At 40.0% G+C, this 24,202-nt stretch overlaps 1 protein-coding gene across 1 annotated transcript in view; it reads right to left on the bottom strand.

Annotated features, from left to right (window-relative positions):
• Positions 1-23,615, bottom strand: part of LOC111599257 (tyramine/octopamine receptor) — a 42,709-nt gene extending 19,094 nt beyond the window's left edge. Inside the window, exons 1-2 of the mRNA XM_023314857.2 lie at positions 23,111-23,615; positions 4,098-4,133 (exon numbers count right to left, since the gene is read on the bottom strand). The gene's annotated coding sequence lies outside the window, so the exon portion shown is untranslated. The remainder of the gene's footprint in view (positions 1-4,097; positions 4,134-23,110) is intronic.
• Between the last annotated feature and the right edge of the window lie 587 nt (positions 23,616-24,202).

Raw genomic sequence — 24,202 nt, 5'->3', positions numbered from 1 at the left:
ATAAGGCAAATGCCAAGAGAAGCGAAGCCAAAGCCATTTCGCATTCGCATTATAAGTAAAGTAAGAATATTATGTGCTTCCAAAGGAAATGGGCGAGGCCGGATGAAATGGTCTGGGTAGCTTTATTGCTGCGTTTTAAATATATAACCTTAGTGTCGACTGCAGCCACCAAGAATACGAACAGAACAATGAGCTATAATTTATATGCCTTGCATTAATTTAACTCACGGCAACAAAACTTATCACCTGCTGGAACGTGGCCCACGACATCCTTTAGTCGGGGATCTAAGAACCCAGCTCGAGCGCTCGAGTTAACTTGTGCGTATCACTTGTATCTGTCGCAGCTGCGTGCAACTCTCATTGGTGTCGTTGCAATATTTAGCTAAAATATGCTACACTTTAACATGTTACGATGGAGCCGGAAAGGCTGTTTGAGCAGAGCACATCCCCCAGGCTGGATACAACAAGAGCTGCCTGTATAATTTAATAAGGTTTGGCAAATGTATTGCCAAGAGCAGGGCAAACACACACACGATAGCTGCTTACCAGCCCACCTGCCGCCTGCCTGCTATTGTTGCACGTTTTGTAGTTTTCGACAGGTGGGCTGTGCCATATAATTTCATTATACACTGGCAAAGGGTATAATAGCTAAGAGCTAGACTCTGAATTAGATTATACGACAGGGCACTGCCAGAGCTTAGTCATTATGGAATGTGAATTTTGAATGCTTCATAAGGCTTAGTTCGAATCAAATTGTTATTTTAGTTTTTAATATACATTTTGGCTGCAATTTGCTTAACAAGAATTAGAATTAGTTTTTCAAAAAGTCTAAATATGGTGAATGTGAGTATGATATTAAATAGGGGCGTGACACAGCAGAGCTGGAAGCTGTTCTAAGTACTAAGAGACAATAGAATTAAGACTACATCAATTTCGGCGGGTGTTTTCTTTAGAGTGGTATAAGTTTAAATTATAATTAAATATAAAATTAAATTTTTAATATCAATAAAATTAATTTTATTTATATATATATTTAATGACATTTTAGTCCAAGCAAAACTGAGCCAAAAACAATTATGAATTACTAAATCAGATGTCAAAGAAAGTAGCGCTCTTAACTCAAAATTCTGTCACACTAAAGAGAGCAGCCTTTATTCATATTGAAAGGCTTAAGTCTTACCTTGGCTAGTTAGACCTTCCACTTGAGCTTCTATTAAAACTGAAAGTTCTATCGCCAAGCAAAGATAAAGCAGTTGAGCACAACAAATTTTAAATATCAAAGCATAGCAAAGAAATGGAAACAATAAAATGCAATTACTTAGCGTATACGCAATTCGTATGGCAATTTCGTTTTATTTTATTTTATTTCTCACTTGTGGTGTTTAAATTGAAGCCAAAGTGTTTGCCGGTCGTCTAGTGGGCTTCGTAAACTTATATATATCGGAAGCTATATCATTTGTGCGGCTAATGCAATACTTTTGTGCCTTATAAATTACTTAGTAGCATTTAAGTGCTGAAATGTTTTGTCGGTTAGTTTGGTGTTGGCATTTGACTTCCCAGTCCGGTTCATAAATTTCAATTTATCTTTGGCTCCCTTTCCTTATTTATTTGCAGCTGTTGACAAGTAACATTTAGCCTGGGGCTGGGGGCGGTGTTTCGCGTGTGCTCTAGGCACACTTTAGCTCGCCCCGCCCATTTGCAAAGTGACCTTAATGGAATGTGTGCAAGAAGGCTACACTGAGTTTAAAAGGCTTTCTGGCCTGGCCTTTCTTTTGCCTCTGCCTGACGCTCAAAGTAGTGCAACAGTTTATGACAGACCTTTTGTAGCTTCGTCTCGGCGCCCAAGGCCAGCCGAGGGATTTGTGCTTAAGGATAATTTCCAGCTGGCACAGAACAAAAAAACTTTAACGTGAAATAAAGTACTGTGAGGCTACGAAATCGTCGAATGCTGAGCGATTATCAGAAACTAGTTAAACTTTGCTTTTCTCTTTCTTAAATTTATAGATTTTGTTTTTAAAGAAATTTAATTAAAAACGATTTTTATCGCTCGACTTAAATTCTCCATGGACGAACAATTGAAAGGAGGAAGGAACTTAATCAATTTGGATATCATTACACCATCCAACGAAGCATAGTTTCTGTTATGGCGTTAACTCCTCGTTTGCATGCCGCATTGTTCTATTCAAGAAGTTTTCATTTAAGTTGGATCCGCCCAGTTTTTCCACTTTGCCATTTCACCTGGGGGCCACTGGGCTGGATGGAAATGCTTCAAACAAGTGCATGAAAAGTTCAACACTAGACAACAAGCAACACAAAAAAAAAATGAAATAAAAAGCTGTGAAGGTAAAAAAAGTTGTACTCATTACCTTGCGGCTGTCTAAAGGATGTCTGTCCTGGCTGCATGTGCTGCTTATGCGTGAGTTACTCTCAACGGCAGACGCCGGCAGTTGAGGGTCGAGCGTTGGGCGCTGGGCGCTGGGCGCTGGGCGTTGGCTTAATCTGGAAACCCAAGTCAGTAACGGCAAACTTTTGCTAACCCACTCAGACCCTCGAGATGTCGTTTGCGGTTTGTGTGCGTCCGACGCTCTGTCAAAAAGTGTCTGCATCGCTGAAAGCGAAAACTGATGGCAAGCCCAACCATACCCAACTGGAGCCAAATCCAAACTTAGACGCAGTCCGACACCCAATCCAGCCCCAGTGCCGAACCTCGAAGTCGCTGCCAAGCCGCACTTGCCAGTCGAGCTGAGTGCAATTCACATGCATAGTTTTTCGAGTACAATTAAGTGAAATTCGTATTAGTTGTGTTTGAGCATGTGAAAGGATGTGAGATGCTCGAGAGCTGGTGAGAAACATGTGCCATGTGCGGCAAAAGTATTAGCTAAAAGGACGACACGACGAGCTGGCAATAGCACAAAAACAAACTTGGACACGTTGCATGGCCAAGCCATGTACGCCAAACTGTGGCTGCCACTGCTGGCGCCATCTACAGTTCGTACTCGGAAAGTTGTCGCTTGCTGCTCAGATAATGTGGCTAACATGTAACACGCGCTCGCATACAAAGCATGTCATTAAAAGTTCTCCGTCCCCCTCAGCCACCCACGCACACACGACACACTTTCAACAAGCTGAGAACAACTAATTCTTAAGCAATAACTTATTAGTTTTGTCCCAAAACGGGCAAATACTTGACAAACCTGGCAAAGTTATTGGCTTTCAGGTAATTACCTTGAACCACTTTATCGAATACTGTCTAGCCAGGATTTCCATGTCGATGTTTGCTATATGCTCGATGACAAAAACCTTCTTTAAGCAAAAACTTTAAGAAAGAATTGCTGTAAGGCACAACTCAGCAAAATAAAATATTAAATTCTGCTTTAATCAGCTTATTCGGTCTTCTGTTTACAATGCTGTGAAGGCTTCCTGAATGCAATTCTTGTAAAATATATCCATGCAGCCTTAGCGATTGTTATTTCATATAGCATTAACCAAAAAATGTCCATCAAGTTTGCCAAAAGCAAAGACTGGCGCCAATAAATATTTACTTTAAGGCGCACGCACACACACACAACGAGGTTGGCCAGGAAGACACAATTACATGAAATTATGTTTGCACAACAGGGCTGGGTCGCTGGTCGCTGCCAGATCCTCGGTTCTTGCCGGTGTATCCAATTCCATTAAAATCAATTTGTCTATTTATTTTACCGATAATCTGGTGGAGCGTTTGGCTGTAAAATTTCGCACCGCAAATGGCCCCAGCGCTGGGTGGACCTCTATACCTCAAAAGCCTCTAATATGTCAACATCAGGCGAATGGCAGCGCAAGACCAAACAGGACGACGCACAGCACACAGCACACGGCCCCGAACAGGACAGCTGAAATGTTATAATTTGAGCAATGTTTCGCCTTCGCATGCCCCTAACCGCAATGTCGATTTATTACGGTCGGAACGTTTTGCGTTGAAGTCCAACGTGTGTCGTGTCCTTGCCGTCAGTCAGCAGACAACATTTGGGGACATTTATATAGTGGCATATAGCCCATGATGAGATCTAAGTTGCCCTCGACTCAATTATTTATATATATATAAACTATGTACTCACCTCAAAGTTACAGTTAAAGCGAAGTAGACTTCATCACTGCAAGAGAATAACAATGAGAAATTGGTTATTAAGCTATAGAGAGGCAAATGGAGCCAAGAAGCTAATGAGAGGCACGTAATGAGCTGAGCTCATCAAAGAGCCACAAGCTCTTATTTAATGTAATTTAAATGTGAAAACCTGAAAAGCTCAACTGAATTTCCAAGAAGGCGTCGCCGAGCCTTTGATGTATAACAAAGCAGCGGCAAGTGAACTTGATCTGCCTAGCGCAGCGGCAAGCTTGCATGGGAAGCGTTTAATGAGACAGGCCAGCTGGATTTGGAAGGGTTCTAACAAAGCGAATCCAAATCTAAAATTAAATTGGACTTACTTTTTTTGACATGCTAAATCTGAATCAGAGTCAAATTATGGCAGGTTTCAGGGCACAACTGAGGCGCTGTAAAATGAAGACACTTTTTTTTTTTTTTAAGTAGACAGTGCTCATGCCTTCAAAATCCTTTATAAAAATTGAATAAATATTTTATTTATTTATAACTCAGTTGACATTTGTTGAATGAAATTAGTCGAAGCAGTGGCAGAAGCTTGAGTGTGGCCATTTTATTTATAGCGAATTATTTTTTATTTTTATTATCTGCTATATATATACATATACATATATATACATAAACTATATATATACATATATACATAAATATACATAATATATATAAATATATATACATAAATATATAATGTACTTTTTCGAGATTCGAAATTATATGCATGATAGGAGTTGGTTGTAGACAGATGATATTCCACTGACAGGAAAACTTTTGCTCGAAATGTTAAAAAGATTGTTAAGGTGAAAAGCAGAGCCTTAAGAGACACGTTTCTGTTTTGGCAAAAAAACATATAGCAGCTTTTACAGAGCCCCAAGTTTTGTTCTTTATTTAACTGCTTTAAGCTTGGATAGCACATGGAATATCGAAAATATGAAGTTACTGGACAAAAACCTGCCTGACGCACGCTAACTAAATTTCATCAAATCTTCGCTTAGTCTGTCTTATGCAGCCTGCCACTTTTAGCATTATATCTTCATATACATGAATATATAGTGTCACATGGCGACATCCATTCAGGTGACTTGTTAGGGCCTTTACGACACTATTAACATCATGGTGCTTGTGATTTATGGATATAGTTCAATAGGCGTTACGGCTCTTGTTCTTTTGAGCCATTTATCTCTGGCGTTTTTGTGTTTTAATAGTATTTTTATGGTCAGCCATAAAAGTGGGCAGGCGGGCGGGCTGGCAGTCGAACGACCTTGCGCGCCTAGAAACAAGCCAGCAGAAGCCATTAACTGGAAGTCAAACGAAAATGAGCAAAAGGCCAAACAAGAGCTGCTTTGTTGATTTTGACATATGAGAATGATAATGTCAGCTGGCATTAATTGTGCCAGGCATTTTGATATACTCTCTAAGCTGGGCTATAAACACCAGCGCTATGCGTTTGACTGACGCATTTTATGCTTGGCTAAATTGATTTCTTGTCTAGTCTTTCGCATAAATAATTAATATTAAGTTGGCCCAGCTCGCCTATAACTAAAAGTCGCATATAGAGTGTGCTTGAAGGTTTGTGTTGATGTTTGTAGAATTTCGAGTTCTTTGTTTAATGGGCTAAATGCGTTTGCTCACTTAGCAGCGTGTTGTGCTTGTTGCTCATTTCTTTGGGCCGGCCGTTCTCACTGCGGTACATCAATCAAATGCCTCCATAGCACTTAGCAGCCGCAGGAGCCGACTCGACTGCTGGGCAGCTGGGCAGCTGGGCAGCATCTGGACGGCGTAGTTGTTGTGCTGCTGCTGGTGTTGGCTTCTGCTTCAGTGCTTCAATGTGCTGAGTTGACAGTTTTCTCATTGGGTTTTTTTCTCTATGCCAGGCTGTAACGCGGTCACTTGATGCGCAAATAATTGAAATTAATAAATTGAATTTAATTGAAAAGCGTTGGACAACTTAAGCACTTAAAGGCAGCCGTGGCCCCAGTCGAGCTCTCCAGAGTCAATGAGTTGTGCTCTCAGCTGGTCTTTAACGTGCTCGCAGAGGAAATGAAGCAGCCGCACAGCTGTCTGCCGCCGCCATTGCCGCTGCCTTTCAATTTCAATTTCCGTTGCACTTTGCATAAATCTCTTATCGTTTGAAAGATGGTAACAACTTGGCTGGGCTGTTTTTTGGGTGCGCTGTTTCGGTCCATTTTGCGACGGTGTGCGAAAGTTAATCGTCAGCTGTGCGGCACTCAGTGTGCATGAAGACCATTTGAATCACAATACGCCCCAACGAAACTGGGCTACAGTTGCAGCCGCAGCTGGAGCAGAGTGAGGCCACGCAGCAGCCTTGCCGACTGCATTTGCTCTGTGCAGTTTACTGTTTTGCTGTTTCTTTTCATTACTTTGCCTGGAAAATGATGCGACTAAACAAGAAGCGGCACCAGCTGCTCGACTCAATGGCCAACATGACGTATACGTAGTTTTTGCTTCAACTAACTTTCTAAGCCGAAAACTGTTCTGCTCAAATTTAATTTATGCACTGGCAAACACACGAAAAAAAAACAAGCAAGAGAGAGAGAGGGAGAGAACTGCTGCAGCATAGACGGCACTCGAGTGTAAACCACAAACTGCACAACATGGCGTATACGTAATGCGAGTGTTTGTGTGCTTGGCATTTATGAAAAGTTACTTTTTGGCCTGATTAGATCATGTACATGAACCACTGCTCGAGTCATTGACTTCAAGCTAAAACATTTTGCGCTTAGTTGTATTTATCTTAATATTTCACTGCCCGATGATGATAAATTCAATCTTTCAACCAGAACACTTAGTTTAAGCTATCAATCAAGCCATCCAAATCATTTGGCAAATAGATTTCAAAGCCAGTTAACTTGCAGCACTTATGATTATGTAGTGAAACGAAAAACCAATTAGGTAATTGCCGTCGAGGCAAGGCTTAAACAAAAATAAGCCAGCTTAGCTAATTGAGCTGAAATAATAGATATAAAAGAAATAAGGGAGGTGGTACTACTCGACTAGGATATAGATATACCAAAGCCATATTGAAAAAAATAAATATATTAAAGCTATATTATAAATATATTAGATTCCACGTCTCAGCTTTTATAGTTTAATGATCAGACGGTTCAGTTCGTTGCTGTAATTAAGAATATATATGCTTAAAGGGTCCTGACAACCCTCCTTCCGTCCATTCCATACATTCTCATAAACTACCATTTCTAATGCGTTTTATGTATACAAAATCGTTTAAATGCCTTAACAATTAAGGTAAACGAGCTTAAGTTGTACATGGCAAGGTATTCACAGCGCCGCTCAAATTAATAGGTTCAACTTATTTCAGCAATTCAAAAAGTACTCTCTCTTCAAGGAAAACTCTTATGGAAATAAAATAAAGTAGATTAAGAACTTAATCAGTTATAAAAATGAAAAGTTTCTGGACCGTAAATTTAGTTTTGATTTCAATTTGTTTGTTTAACAACATCCAAAAATGCCTTATCTGAATAGGTTTGGCTGCAAAATTGATTTTAAAAAAACGACTTAATGTTTTCATGACAGTATTTAGTATTTCAACAAAGGTTTTCTTTATAAAAAATAAAATGAATTGCTTAAAATTTTAAATTACAACAAAAAGTACTAAAACCTTTTCAGATGAGTCAAAAATATTCCAAATTGTAAATTTCATAATCAAATTTATCAGAGCAAGCAAGAAAACATATAATAAAAAAAAAATATTTATGTATATTATCTATACATTATATATATTTGTATTATATATAAAATAAAGTTCAATATATTTTGCTTGTATTATTTTTAATTTAAAAACAGTAAAAATATATATTAATATAAAATATATAAAAATACATTTAATTAGTTTAGACCTATTATTTTTATAATGTAAAAATAATGAATGAAAAAGATACTTTATTTATTTTCATACTTCAAATTTTTAACGATTCATTAACTCGCATTGCTTAATAGCCCGTAATGAATTGGTGTTTAAGGGATATTTCAAAGCTGAACAAATTTCTTTAATATGTCTGCTGACACTTGACAGGCTGAATAAAAAGTAAAACATCGGCAGACGCTGTGGGTCGAGCTGTCAGCAGTTCGATGGCTTAATTATAATATTTTGTAAAAAGGTTTTTTATTTGCGCACTTTATGAATCGCTGAACGTGACGAGGCGGGGCAGGCTGAGGCTTTATTGTGTAGCAAACGCGTCAGTCGATTTGAAGTTTGAAGGCGTCCTGTCCGGAGCTGAAACACAAGTGATTTATTGGTTGGTCTCACCTGTCGTTTGGTTTTGCTTTTGCCTCAGCCTTTGCCTTTGGCTTTGAAAAATTGGTTGCATATAAGCAATTGATTGCCTGAACTTTATCATAATGACAGCAAGTTGTTCACGTTAGTGTGTATGTTTATTTGCTTGTGCGCGAGTGTGTTATAGGCTTACCACAAGCAGTTAGTCAACGTGGCTTACGAAAGTCGCTTTGCAGCCAGACAAAGTTTCGCCTGAAAGCCGGGCAAAGTTTTTACAAAATTCCAAATTGGCGGTCGTTGGCTGAGCTGTTATTTTTAGATAAGACCCACAGCATGCATTATCTGAAACTGCCTAAAAGACGCCCAGCCCCTAACCCAAGCGTAAGCCTTAAAGCCAAATCAAATAACCAAATAAGTGTGCATGTGTCGTCAGCCCATAACTCCTCATAGCTGAAAAGTGAAAACTTTATCAAAGTTTCAAGTGTATATGAATTTCAGCATAGATCGTTTGCGCCCACATTAGCTGAATGCCATCCAGGTAATGCATAGATGGCTTTCTTCCTGGACAATTCACAGCTCACTTGGCCCAAAGTTGGTAATTAAAAAAGTTGCCTCGCTGCCTACTTGACGAATGAATCGTTTGCAGCATAAGTCTGCACTCTGGGTTAATTAACTGGGCTAAAAGGCAACATACACTCGTGTCTGTAGCTGAAATATCATAAATGTGCTCAAAGCAAGTGTATCAAAGAGCCAGTGGACTGCTTGAGTGCCAACTAAATAGTCAACTGAGTGTTTGTTTGCCTAGCAATTACACGAGCACTTGCCAAGAAGAGTGCTTGGCTGTTGGCTCCAAGCCCCTTGCTTTCGGCTGCTTTTTAAGGTATCTATAGTATATATATATATAGTGAATATTTATGCATGTAATGAAATTGTTAACAGCAGCAAATTGGTATATTTCGCATACGAATGTATTTTGTGCCTCGTTCATTCTGTTTGCGTACGCAATTAAGTTGAAGGCACTGAAGAGCATTGCATACTTCGCGGCGCTGCCCAACACTGTTGACATAAAATATGCGCGCTATTTGGCAATTGCTTGGGCACGCGGCGCATTTAAACTGTCAGCCACGGCTGAAGGTGGCGCATGGGCATATGGTATAGGGTATAGGCAGGCACGCATGACTGCATTTTGACGGACGGACGGCGGGTGCGGAAAATGTTTGGTTTGGTTTTCGACTGGCGTCTTTTGAACTCATAAAAACATGACCGAAAAACCTTTTCAAGTGTGTCGCATAAAAATGATGCTTTTCACTTTTCGTACGTAATGTCACTTTACCGAAAATATAACGGCATAAAAAAATTTGCTCAACACACGATGAATACTCCATGCCCCCTCCCCCTGCTCTCTCGCTCTCTCTCTCTCTCTCTCTCTGGGAGTCGCACATGCTGACTGCAATCAAAGTGAGTAGTGAGCGTTCTGGGACGAGTCTATCACTGTCATTGCCAACCTCCAGCCAAAGGGAGTGGAGCACATCTCTTGGCAACCCTCCAAAATGTGCGTGACATTTTGCGAGCGTTTGATTTTAATTTTGTCAAATTTGCCAAAGCGCACAGCTTTGTGAGCATGAATTTCGCTCTGATGGCAAGTGCGAATTGTGCGCTTGGGCTAAAAGTCATGTGCACTTAAATATGATTACGAAACACACTGCGGCGAATGGTGCTTTGAAAGGTCTGAAAGGTTTCTGATTAAATTATCAGAATTGCACAAAAAGCCATTGTCGCGGTAAGTCAGGTAAAAGCTTTGCACTTGGCTCATAAGAAACTCATTCACAGCTCAGTAATGTCTGAAGACTTCAAAGATCTTAGTAGTTCTATCGGCAAAGCTCTTGAGCTACAGGTGAAATAGAATTTGGTGACTTCTACTCTGACTCAGACTTAGCCAATATGGCTTCACTCTCTCTCTACATTTTCTTCTCTCTCTCCCTCTCTCTCTTTGCTGTCTAGAATTTATGGCACGTCTTTAGCATTCGTTGTCCGCAACACTTAACAGCTGATTGCTCTGCTACTAGACGTTGTGATTGTCGCTTTATCTGTGGCTCATCCGTTTATTTGCCCCCTCGTTTAACCAATGGCGCGTGGGCGTGGCGATAATCAGCGCATTTATATGCAACATGAAGCACACGCAGCGCAAGTATTAAAAAATGAACATAAATTAAATCATAAATTCCAACAATTTCCTGTAGAAAGTTGTGCGCGGCGCAAGCAGACAGAAAAATGCAAGGAAATCAAAAGGAAGAGGGAAATTGTTTTCCAATAGCAATGGCAAATAATTATTGTTGTGTGACAGACAGACAGGCAGGCAGAGAGGAGGACAGGGAGTCAGGGTGAGAGACGTATAGATAGATACTTGGGGCAACAGACACGCAAACCCAATTAAAACGTAGTCAGAGTTTTTCAGTGGGTAGTGCCTGACTAGGAGTTACCCTTTATTCTGCAAGAAGCTATTGTGCCAGTTTGATAGAGTTGTATGAGAATATATATTTAGATAGTTGTTGATTAGGAAGCAGCGGGAAGTGGCTTTGTCGACTCAACTTTTTAAATTCCTAACTCATTTAAAATGGCTTAATTCAAGTGTATGTAATGGGCAAAGGAAGGCGTGGTCGATCCCATAGGGTATATATATATATCAAAAGTAGAGTTTATTTGGCCCTACCTTCAATTGCTGCTGTCTATGAACTCTTTAAACTTGGCACCTATGCGAGTTAAAGTCTCCAACTTAGCATATCTGACCCGCTTCTAAATGCTTGCAGGGCATTCAAAACTAGTTTACAAGCTCAATCACACGCTTAAATTCAATTAAATAATTTAATTAAATTTATTTATTGAATCGAAATTGAATGCCTGCAAATATATTTATCACAAAATGCATATTTACAGTGCTAGAATAATGAATTAGATGTCATTTTCAGCCAGTGTCATTGTGAGCGCTGCTCAGCGGGATATTGAGTGACTGAACCCCTGACCCTATTGTGTTTTATGTGTACATACTTATGTATATGTGCCCAGCAGCTAGGTGTCACTCGTTCGGTAAGTTGGCAATGTCATCGTAAACAAAAAAAAAGGAAGAGGAGCGAACATAAATCCGCAGTCGCCTCTTGTCCTGTTTGTGCTGCTCTTTTCACTTGAGTGTCGTGTGTTGTTGTTGTTGTTGTTTTTAAATGACACATGGCCCAACAACAGGAGCTGTAAACAGAGAGCCGAGCACAGAGCACAGAGCAGCGAGTGTGGCGCAACCCTGCTCAGCCACAAGAGCAATGATAGTTATAACTATGGTGCTTATAATGCTGGCATAACACGGTTTCCCCTCGATTCGTTTTTGTTGTTCCTGTTGCTCTTGTGCAGTTTGGCTCATTGTTTATACGCCCTGGTACGTAAGTGACTTTCTGATTGCGGAAATTAGCTGGCTTCGAGATTTACCGAGCTACGAGCTACGAGCTGCTGCTGCTGCTGCTTCGTCTCGGGCTCTGGCTCCGGCTCTGGCTCATGTTTTCTTTTCATTTGATGGATATGGCATGGAAATTGCTTGCTCAGCTGCTGCTGCTGTTCTTCCTCCTGCTGCTGTTGTTGTTTGCGGTTAGGTGACGCTATTTATGGGTTTTGTGGTTATTAAAAGTGTCACCACATCGTGCAAATAATGGCAAAGAGTAACATTTTGCTTCTGCTCTGCAGCTCGCCGCATTTATGCCTAAAAGAGCTTGTGCATTGGGCTGTTTAGTTCAAGCCCTGAAATATTTTACCAGGAAATGTTTATTTTTAATCTCAGTCAAAGCTTTGCTCTTGATTCATCAACATCATCATCCTCACTTTTACATCATATGCTCATTTATTACTAGAGACAGCTGCATTTACCTGTTCACATTCGATTGCTTCAGCAGTTTCCCCTCTCAGTTCTTAAGCTTTTGAACTTTTATGTCATAAGCCAGCCATAGAAATTTAACACTCTTCATGGCTTTAGAGCCTCTTATAGTCTTGAAACGCAATTTTATTAAGCTGTCATAATGCTGACATTGATTTCGTTTTCTTGTTGGGTTATTTGGTTTTGATCTGCCTTTTTAAATGTGTCTGCTACAGTTGCCATTTGCATAGAGAAAACATATCTTCAAATTCAATTTCCTATTGCCTACTGAGCTAGCAGTTGCTTAGCAAAAGCAATTAAGATATAAACAAAATTTAGCAGTAATCCGAAATTTCCTTAACATATGCGAGCTTTTTGATGTTGGCAAAGATCTTTTCTTTTTAGCACGAAGCGCTGACTGAATACAGACTGTAACTAGAGTACAAGCGTGGGACAGACGTGAAATTGCGTATACGCTACGTGTCCGCCCGCAATCCATGTCGATTTACGTGTGGATGCGGGCAACAAATTAAAGTGCACGAGCTGCTTCAAAGTGGGTGCTTAACATATGAAATGCGACGAGAACGCGGAATGTAGCAAAGCTTCAATTTCAAATAAAACGCACATGCTGGCTCGCAAAGTGCGACTCGAACTCAATAATATATGCAAATTGTATTCCATAAATTTTCCCTCTCACTCTCTCTCTCTCGTTCCCTCTCTCTGCGTGTGTTTTGAAGTCTGCAATTAAAACGAAACGAGCCTGTGTACATTTACTATACGCAATCAAGAATCGTTAAGCAATACGAAAGTAATATGTATATTTCAATCGCGATCAGTCGTTCGACCTGTAAAGACGTGAATTCGAACAGCCTTCGCTTAAGCTCTACTGCTGCAGAGTTCTAAAAATAGAACTTTGCGGTGCATTCTTCAACGCAACAGCAACAAAAACCGCACACGCAGCGTTTTCTTATCGCTTGCTTCCGCGTAACTCAATTGCTTTAATTGCAATTTACGAAATTTCGTCGCTTGGCGCGAGTGCGCCTGCACTCAAAAGCACAATCCGCGATGACATCTAATGTCAATAACCTCGCTACAGCTGTAAAGGTAAATGCAGAAATGCAAGCCCAGCTTAACGTTGTGATGGCAAATAGGCAAGCCTCCATCATGCCAATAAACTCAAAAATAGATATCGCCTCCGTGCAAGGCATCACTAACAACAAAAACACGAAACGTAAACAGCCAAATTCACCAAAAACCATCAAGAAAAGGCTCATCTTCGACGAACCAAGCACCAGCAATGCAGCATTAATATCAGAAAATCGATTTTCACTGCTCGTAGAAGAAGATGAAGACTACAGCGAATCACCTGTAGCTCCAGAAGCCCCAGTATTGACCGACCAGCAAACTACTCCGAAACCTCGTCCGCCCCCCATATGGTGTCCAAACATCAAGTCTGTGGCCCTACTTCAACAGATAATAGATAAAGTAATTGATGCTAAATCATACGTAATTAAGCCAAAGAAGAATAACATAGGTGTATTAACCCAATGCAGTGAGGACTATCGCAGAGTTATAGACCACTTTACTAAGCTGGAATTGGAGTTCCACTGCTACCAGCTTAAGGAGGACAAACCATATAGAGTCGTGTTCAAAGGGCTTCACTCCAGCACTGATACAACACTAATTAAAAAGGAATTGGAAACCAAAGGCCACACAATTACAAATGTGCACAACCCACTGAGCCGTATGGACAAAACACCGCTAAATATATTTTTTGTTGACGTGGCTCAGGCCCCCAACAACAAAGAAATTTTGGACATTCGAGTTGTCTGCAGGCAACGCTGCACAGTGGAACTGCCAAGAAGATACAACGACCTGACACAATGCCATCGCTGTCAAGAATTTGGACACACACAACGCTACTGCCACAAAGCTCCCAGATGTGTGCGTTGCGCCGGGAAACACGCATCCAAAGACTGCACCCGCGAAAAGGACCAGGCACCAACTTGTGTGCACTGTGAGTTACAGCACCCAGCCAACTATAAGGGCTGCCAAGTATACAAGCGGTTGCGCAAATTGCAATCCCCAGCACAAAAAAGGAGTCCCACACAAACACCGTCTACGGGTCCGAGTACTGCTTCCGAAATTACAAGGCCCCGGAGCATTACCCAAGCCACGAGCTTTGCAACGCCTATTAGTGGTGTTTCTTACGCACAGGCCGCTAGAGGTGGACCGTCAAATAAGAATACCACAAGTGACACTTTGTTCACTGAAATGCTTCAGCAACAACAACGTCAGTTTGACGCAATTAATGCCGAGCTCAAAGCGATGCGAGAAGTACAATCCCAACAAGCAACCATGCTAAACAGTTTAATGGCCATCATAACCAAGCTTGCCTACAAATAATGGCTTTACGTGTGGGTATCTGGAACGCCAATGGCCTGAGAAACAAGACTCAGGAACTGGCTGCGTTTCTCTCACAAGAAAACATAGATATAATGTTAATAACAGAAACTCATGAGTGCCCCACTACACAAATTTTCGGATACGAACACTATCAGGCTCATGGTGAAGGAGCAAACTGCTTTGGTGGATCCTCAATCCTCATACGAGCAACAATACCGCATACACCTTTACTGCCAATTTGCAACGCAACAATGCAGGTCTCAGCCATCACCCTGCCTACGTCTATTGGAGCGATCGAAGTTGCGTCAATTTATCTTCCGCCAAACACTGGTCTGTGTGATCATCACATGGAACAGGTTCTAGGCCAAAGGTTGAATAAGACCCTCATCGGCGGCGACTGGAATGGATGGCACCCATTTTGGGGAAGCAATAGTGCGAATCGTCGCGGAGAAGTCATATTTGAGGCGATTCAAAACTTACAATTCAGCATATTGGCGACTGGAGCCCCCACCCGTTACCCAATTAATGGACACAGGCCCTCGGCAATCGACTTCGCTGTCTACAAAGGCATCTGTGACCGGCAATTGACCATTGAAGAATCCTTGGACCTATCCTCTGACCACCTGCCACTAATAGTCACAATCCACGCGCAGCCACAGCCCTTGCCCATTAGGAAACAACTACTGCCAGCAGGATCAGATTTAGGAGTCTTTAGGCGCGAGCTCCATTACTCTTTGCACATAGAAATGGAACTTAACACTCCTGAAGACGTGGACTACGCAGCAAACAAACTGCAGGAAGAAATAGTCAAAGCTGCGCACCAAGCCGCCCCACCATCTTGCCAAACAAGACAACAGTCTCCGTACAACATCCCCCTCACCTTGGAGGCCCAACACCTACTAATACACAAAAGATGGGCCAGGAGACGCTGGTTAAGATTACGCACGCCTGATGCCAAATCCATGTACAACGAAGCCACGAGGCATCTTAAAGCTGCTCTCGCCCTGCTTCAAAAGAGGTGTATCAGCGATGCGCTGGTACGAGCTGAATCGCCCACTGACGCAGAGTTTCAATTATGGAAATTTACAAGAAAGCTCAAACGGCAGCCAATACGACGTCATCCCATTCGGAGCATTTCTGGTTCCTGGCACATTGGAGACGAAGCTCAAGCTGAGGCTTTTGCAAACCACCTTCAAGACCAATTCACGCCGGTGATTACCGCAGAGGCCTCAGAAATCGAAGCAACAGAAGACATCGTTCTCTCGCCCCTCCCAGCTGAAGACCAGATAACTGGATGTACAAAAGAAGAGGTTCTTGAACACATCAGAAGAGTGAAGGCAAAAAAATCCCCTGGATATGATCTAATAAACGGCAGAGTCCTTAGAGCACTGCCTGACTCCACCATAGACTACATAACTATGGTGTACAACGCCATGCTCCGCATCCGGCACTTTCCAGCCTGCTGGAAGCGCGCCGTGATTGTGATGATTCCTAAGCCTGGCAAACCCGTGGGAGAAATTGAGTCGTACAGACCAATTAGCCTGTTGCCAGTACTCTCCAAAATATTCGAAAGAATATTTCTGGAACGAGTACTGACACATCTGGGACGCCAGGAGGCCATTCCAAACCATCAGTTTGGCTTCAGGAGACAGCATGGAACACCGGAACAGGTTCACAGAGTTGTGCACCATATCCTTGGAGCCTTTGAAGAAAAGATGTACTGCTCTGCCGTCTTTTTAGACATCAAACAGGCGTTTGATCGAGTTTGGCACCTGGGACTGCTGCAGAAAGTGAGGACCACCCTTCCAGCCCCATTTTTCGCGTTGCTATCCTCATACCTTATTGGAAGAACCTTCCAAGTGTCAAGGGGGCAAACAGTATCCTTGACTAGACCAATTATGGCTGGAGTACCACAGGGTAGTGTTCTAGGCCCAACACTTTATACTTTATTCACAGGAGATATGCCAACTCCCGAGCCAAATATAGGAAGTACAGATGCAGTACTCATAGCGACCTATGCAGATGACACCGCCATCTTATCACGTCACGTATCTGCGCAAGAAGCTTCAGACTCACTACAAAAATATCTGGACTCTTTCGGACGCTGGGCAAAACGGTGGTGTATCACCATTAATGCACAAAAGTCTGTACATACTACCTTCGCCACTAGAAGAGGAGATTGCCCAAGCGTTGCATTGGGGCCCACTATTCCCAAAGCCTCAAAAGTAAAGTACCTTGGTATCACTCTTGACAGAAGGCTGACTTTTAAAGCGCACATAAGTCAAGTAACCTCAAAATGCAAAAGCAAGCTAAAAACCCTCGACTGGATGCTGAGAGCTTCAAGCAAGTTGTCTTACAGCAGCAAGGCCGCCATCTACAAGGCAATAGTTGTCCCAACCTTCGTATATGGTATCTCTCTATGGGGCTCCTCGGCGAAGACTACAAGGAACAAAATTCAGACCCTGCAGAATAAAGCACTACGCAGATGGACTGGAGCCAGCTGGTTTGTAAGAAACTCAGTCTTACATAGGGATTTAGCAATTCCCACAGTTGCTGAACTCATTGGGCGACACAGTTCAAGATACGCGGACAGACTTGCAGCGCATCCTAACCATCTCGCAAGCAACCTGGCTATAAACAACAATAGGCGAAGACTGAAGAGATTGCATCCTCTAGACAATATTAGAACTAATTAAGATAGTAGCTACAAGTGCAGAATAATTGGCATATCTGCCCTCCCATTAGTTAAGGTTTAGAGCTAAATGCGCTATAGAGTCTAAGACAATAAGCTGCAACAAAATAAAGAAATAAAAACGAAAAAAAAAAAAAAAAAAAAAAAAAAAAAAAAATATGTATATTTATATATATAGAAATATATATAAAAGTGTATCTGTTTTTAAGTAAGCCGCTCGGCACATGCTGATAAGCTGCCTTTGACTGTGTCCTTCATGGCTGTGTGGTCATATTTTTAATACCAAAATGCAGCAGCAGCTGCCAACAGCAACATCAACAGCAACATCAACATCAGCAGCCGAGCGACAACAAAGGCGATTGATGGCGCTACATTTCTTATGTGCCACAGTTTGTGGCAACTACAGTGGAAACTTATTTTGAAGTTTACTATGATAAAGCGCGCAGCACTCGAAAATTTAAATAATGATGTCGCTAATGTTCAACAACCTTAAATATTTGATTTTTCTTTTAAATTTATTTTTTCAATTTATTAAAATGTCTAAACAATGCACCCAAAATATTATACATTTAATTTATATTATTTACATAATTGTAAAAGACAAAATAAGTTCAAATTTGACAATTCACAAACTAAAAATATATCGTAAATTAAAAATAAATTTAAGAAAAAATATATTTTAAAAAATAAAAAATAATTAAAAGCAATTTTAAATATAATAAAATTGATTAAATAATAAATTATTTCTCCAATCATTATAATTTATAATTCACGAAAAATACTAAAAAAAAAGAAACACATAATAAAACTTGCAGTTCATTTTAACTTAGCTCTACTGTAGTTTTTCAGTATTAATTAATAAACATTGTCTGTGGGGGTTGCCCATAAAAAGCACAAAATTAAAATCTTAGCGATGCAAATTGTGTGCGCTGAGCCAAGGCAGCGAAGAAAACAAATGAAAAAGCTGTAAGAGTTCAGTACTAATTGAGGAAAGGATTCGCAATCTTGCCATGGCATATAGTTGTAAATAAATTAATGAGTTTTGCATCAGCTGGGGCAGAGCCGAAAAGAATTGTGTGTGCGTTTCTTGCGTAATTAGCATAATATGCAAATTATCACAATCTCTAAAGGAAGGCAAAAGACAAAGGACACTGACCAGACTGTTTGACTCAGGCTTAACGCCTTTCATTCAGATAAGACAACAAAAGGGCTGTGGGCGCAGGAAGTGAAAGGATTATGATTTTGGCCGATATGCCTGCTTAGGCTTTCTTCCATTCAGTTAACATGCGCCACGCTCCATTTACCCAAGGCAGAGAATGCCTTGCCCTCATAAGTATGCAATACTTTTGCTGTTTGCACAGCTGCGCAGCTAAGCAGGCCTTACAGCATTATGTTAAATGATTGTCTTGACGTAATTAAAACTTTTGTCAATGTTGACACTGCGGATACACACTTTGGTCTTTTGCAAATTGATGAGCCAGCTTTCAGCAAATAGCCAGAAGACTCCGCAGAGCTGCGTGTGAACCCTCAAAGTCAACGCAAAACGTTTGTGTTTAACTAAAAGACATTTCTTTCATTCCATTGCTCTTCTGCTCCGCTTTTTTGTGGCCGTAACAACTGCAATCGTCGCCTGCAGAATAGAATGAAAATGCCAAATTTCAATGTGCGCGCACACAGCCGGAAGAGCAAAAAAAAAAATAGAAGAGGGAGACTGGAAGTGGAACATTGGGTAAATGGAGCTGTGGCTTATGCCGGCATGCCGAATGGGCACGGGGGTTTGCACATGCAATCGACAGGCCACGTTGCGGCTGGTGCCAAGTTCGCTACACTCGCTAATTTGTAACTGTGCTGCGGTTGACTGCGAAATGGATACCTCCAGCCTGTCAGGATCAGTTACTGCGGCACGTACCACCAAGCAGCCAACTGAATCCAGTTGAAGCTGAGTAAGCGAAGGCTGGCATTATTATGCAAAACACACACAGGCCGCAGAGACAGCGAGCTGAAGGCACAATGCGGGCTGTGGGCGCTGGCTGATACTTTACTCTTGCTCTTGTAAATAATTCGTTTTATTTGGCACTCATCACGCGCGCTGATTGATTGATTGGTAGATTGATTGCCGCCAATGTCAGGCCTTCAATTAAATTAAAACATTTTCGTTTAAAACTTTTACTCACATATATGTATGCATATATATATATTACATATGTTAACAATTAAATGAACTTTTATTGCAAATACGAAATTGGCTTGCCATTTCAATAATTATGATTGATTTTTGTCGCGCGACGTGGCTTATTTGCCGTAAGTGGCTCTGATTACTGCTCAATTTGTGTGCAGCAAGAAAGTACATATGCGCCGTGCAATGGGGCGTATGCACAATACCAAAAAATCTAATTAGGAAATTCAACTGCCTGGCACGCCATGGCATTCTTTTCACAAATTCCAGCGTGGGGCGCACCGAATTCCATAGAATTTCAACAGGGCCTGGTGCAACACGGCGTATGCGCTATATGCAAACCAAAAGAACTGTGACTAATGAGGGTTGTTTAACTGAAGAGGTCGTATATATATAATAGGAGCTTTTGTCTGAAATGGGTAAAAAATAAGACAATTGAATAGAATAATATTGTTTGCTATGAAAAGATTTGATAATTATGTTGAGGTACTCTGCGTATACTTAATATGCTAGTTGAGTTTGTATAGAAATGAGAATGAATTTAATATGTTAAATTCAACGTCAGGCTATTTGAATAACAGTTAAAGGTATAGCATATAACTCAGCTGAAATCCCGTTTTAACTGCTTAAAGGACTCTTTTCGAATGGAATACAGCTGTCAGACTGTCAGCGCTATCAGTTGATGGAGAGAAAGACAATAAAGTTCAGCCGGCATTGGCAAACTTAATTTGTATATATTAAGTTATTTTTAAATTAATAGTTTAATTGATTTATACAACAACATCATTTACGGTTTACCAAATGGGATTGCTTGTCGTAGCCCGAGCGCAAATTTCTTCCATATAAAGCGCGCTGTGCCCGTCATGTAAATCATTGGCAATTTAATTGAAAAGATTAAATATTAAAAATATCAATATTTAATTGATTACAGCGCTGTCGCTGCCCCACTTGCTCCACCTCCTGCACTGCCCATGCCCCAGGCAACATCAGCACAGACGTCAGCTTAACTGTATTAATTTGATGTCCATTGCATGTTTACTTAAATTTTTGTATTTTTTTATTTATATTTTTTTTGCCAGCTTAATGAAGAGGCCTAGCAAATTTGTCCTACTTAAATGACAGACTATTATTAAATTAATTATAAAGAAATATATAAATAAAAAATAGTGATAAACGAACTCTGGGACGTTGCCTTCTGATCTACTAAATAGCATAAGCTCATGATGACAGTCATCAATTAATAAAGACTTTTTATAAATATGTGAGGTTAACTTTTTATCAAAATTCTAAAAAAAAAAATATTAAAAATAACAACAACATTTATTCCTAGAGTTCTTTATAAGTGTGTGAATCTAAGTTTTCATAAATAAACAAATAAATATTATAAGCAATAATAGTAATAAAATAAAGTTATGTTTATAAATATATGAGCCAACAATTGATTGCTTTTATTAATTTTAATTCATTAAATTCAGTATTCAAATTTTAAATAAATATTCATAATAAAATATTAACATTTTTTTTATAAATATTTTGATAAATATTAGATAAAAAATAATTTAAATAATAATAATAATAAAGAATGAGAATTTTCATTTCATAATTATGTGAGTTTACATTTTCATAAAATTCTAAATAAATATTTAAAATAATAATAATTTAATATGAAGTTTTTTTCTTAAAATTTGAATTAAATGAATAATAATTAATTATGATTTTCTGTTTCTTTTTTGCATGTGAGTTTAATTAATATCAATAATTAGTTGATATATTTTTTTTAAATTCTAAATAGTTTATAAATATGTTGTAAACATACTACCTTAACGCTTCGATAAACAATTAAATATTATTTTTTTGTTAGCTGTTTAACTTGTGGGGAGTATTCTAGGGCATATACTTCCCGCCCCCAATACCACAAACACAAACTTAACCAAAATAAATTATAAATATATATATATGTATATATCTATAATAGGGTATATACACTTCGTTAGGCATCGCTAATATTTACATATGTATATATTGTTTTTCTTTGAGCTTAAACTCTTGTGTTTTGTTTACCCCGGAAAAGAAAAGAAAACAAAAGAGGGAAACACAAAACCCAAAATCGAATAAAAAACAGAAAAAAGAGGCATAAAGAGTTGGCAAGTTGATGCGACAGGCAATTTGCTGAATTATTAAATACGCTTTTAGGGTAGGCAAAACAGAAAGTGGATCTGAGGGATAAGTGCAGCCGACATCACATACGACACATGCTGAAATTTTGATGAGGCCGCCGGCAGTTAATGTGCATGTCTTTTGATTAGATTTTATGTAAATGCTGTGGCCAGACAAACGGTGCATATAAAGCAGGCAATAGGCAGCCCAAAGACAGACGACTTGAGCGCGACTTACGCGAATGCCTACGACTGAGTTACATCGTAAAACAGCTAGCCAGAAATCAAATAAATATATAATCAAGCAACTGCCGCAAAAGTATGCCGCGCTTTTTAAAATTGCTATAAATGTGGCACGCGCTCAGTTGGGGCTAAAGTTGCGGCTGCGGCTGACTGATTGCGCGCGGCGTCTTTGCTAGCTACTTGTGCGCCAAGGTGAGCCAAATAAAATTGCCTAAAGACGACACAAATTCTGTTACAGTTGTCCCAAGTCGGCCTTGAGCAGCGAGTTGAAGGCGGTGCAGCCCGCACTTCCGGGAGCTGTGCGGTTTAATTAATTAAAGGCGTTAAGGCAAAATAAAGACTCGCACTTGGGGGAGCGACCACAGTTTTTGTTGCTTCCTGTGTGTACGTTCTGCAGATGACTCTGTCTGTGAGTGTGGGTGTGCCCTTAAGATCGTGTCTTATGGCTATTAGAGCTGTCATTGTTAATCCCAATTTGAGCATGGCATAAGACATGCAAATGATAATAATATACTATTTAATTATATGTAAGGGTACTCAGGGCAAATGATGGTGTTTTAGCAATTAGAACGGCCAATTGTCAATGCCAAATAATAAATTGAATGCTTGATCAGAAATGCTTGTGTAAAATACGAAAGAATTAACTGTCTTTTTTTACCTATTTATATAAATATAAATATTTGTGCATATATTTATTTGCCACAAATATTATCTGGAACTCAAACACTTATATCTTAAAAAAAAATCATTTTTTAAAAGCCAATTCTTATGTTAAACTCTGTTTGAATTGATGAGGAAACTATAAACTTACAACAGAATAACAACACCTTAAAAATTACTACATCAATTTAATATCATATTATTATTATTATATTACATATTAAATTTTGATCACATACTCTATAACCAATATTATATTTAAACATAATTCAGTACACTTACTCATGAGCAACTATTTACATCTCATCGAATATCAAACAGGTCTATTAACAAGCTTTCTTATCAGCACTTGAATGAAGTATCTAAAAATAAATCTTATCAAATAGTCTACATTTAACACACATCATCTCGGCATCCCATTGAAGTTCAACAAATTTATCTTAAAATAAATATTTACGGCATTTCACTTTGGAAATGCCTCGTTTGATTGCTTACCTGATTTTCAATTAAACACATTTGGCAGCCCGCGGCAGCTTTGTAATTTGGCTTTGACATGAACTTTTAGACAAACATTTTGGCTGAATATTAAATGGCTGTTGTTGTAGTTGATGTTGTTGTTGTTGCTGCTGTTGCTTCATAAGTGTTTCATAATTTATTTATTAGCAGCAGAATAATTCATTTTGTCAAACGTTTAAGGAGCCGAAAGCACAGACACAAACGCGTAATTCGATCAAAAACAAATTTTCAAAGTGCAGTCTAGAGTTCGGGTTTCATACGGAGATCACCTGGGGGCAGCATGTGACGGAAATAAGTTTTGTTCTATTTGCGTTGCGTATCAATTCCCGGTTGGCAGCTGTTAGCTAGGGTATCTGGCATCTTGACTTTGTCTATTGCCTCAACTTTAAGTTTGTTGCGACACACGCGTCACACACGCACTCACACACACGCACACACACAGCAGTAGAGACTCGAAGAAGTGTAGAGCACGCGTGCAGACGTGTCGACGTTGAAAGAAGAACTGAACAACGCGGCAGCTGATGCGACCGTCCTTAAACTTCAGCGAACCGACTGCGACAGCGACAGCCGAAGCAGCGCGACACGAAGCGAACAACACGAACAAACGACAGTCACCACTCTTTCGGCGTCGGCTAAGCAGTGCACGGCCATGCACGTTCGCTCTCTTTTGCGCTCTCTTTGCCGCCACACGCTCTCCGGCCGTGCCAAACTGTTGATTCTTTTTGTTGAACATTTTCATTTGTCTGCGGACTCTGCCCAGTATATGTATATATAATTGTTGTAATGTGACAAATTCTTGATAGAAGTCGAGCCAACCGGCGGGCCGGGCTAACAAATTGCTTTGCATGTCATCAAAACTGAGAACGGCTCGGCCATGAAAATGACAATTCATAAACACATTAAGGCAAACATTCGACTGGAATGAGTGCGCCAGTGAGAGACAGCGAGCGGGAGAGCTGCGAGTATGAGTTGTGAAAAAGTGAGTTGATACTTTTTCGTGATGGTGCAACACAATTATCTTTCTGCCTGCCCCAATGAAGGTGCACAACAATTCAAGGTAAATGGGTCGAT

The sequence above is a fragment of the Drosophila hydei genome, unplaced genomic scaffold, assembly GCF_003285905.1.
Source record: "Drosophila hydei strain 15085-1641.00,03,60 unplaced genomic scaffold, DhydRS2 tig00000001-arrow-pilon, whole genome shotgun sequence".
Taxonomy (NCBI): Eukaryota; Metazoa; Arthropoda; class Insecta; order Diptera; family Drosophilidae; genus Drosophila; species Drosophila hydei.
This window is presented reverse-complemented; position numbering and strand designations above follow the sequence as displayed.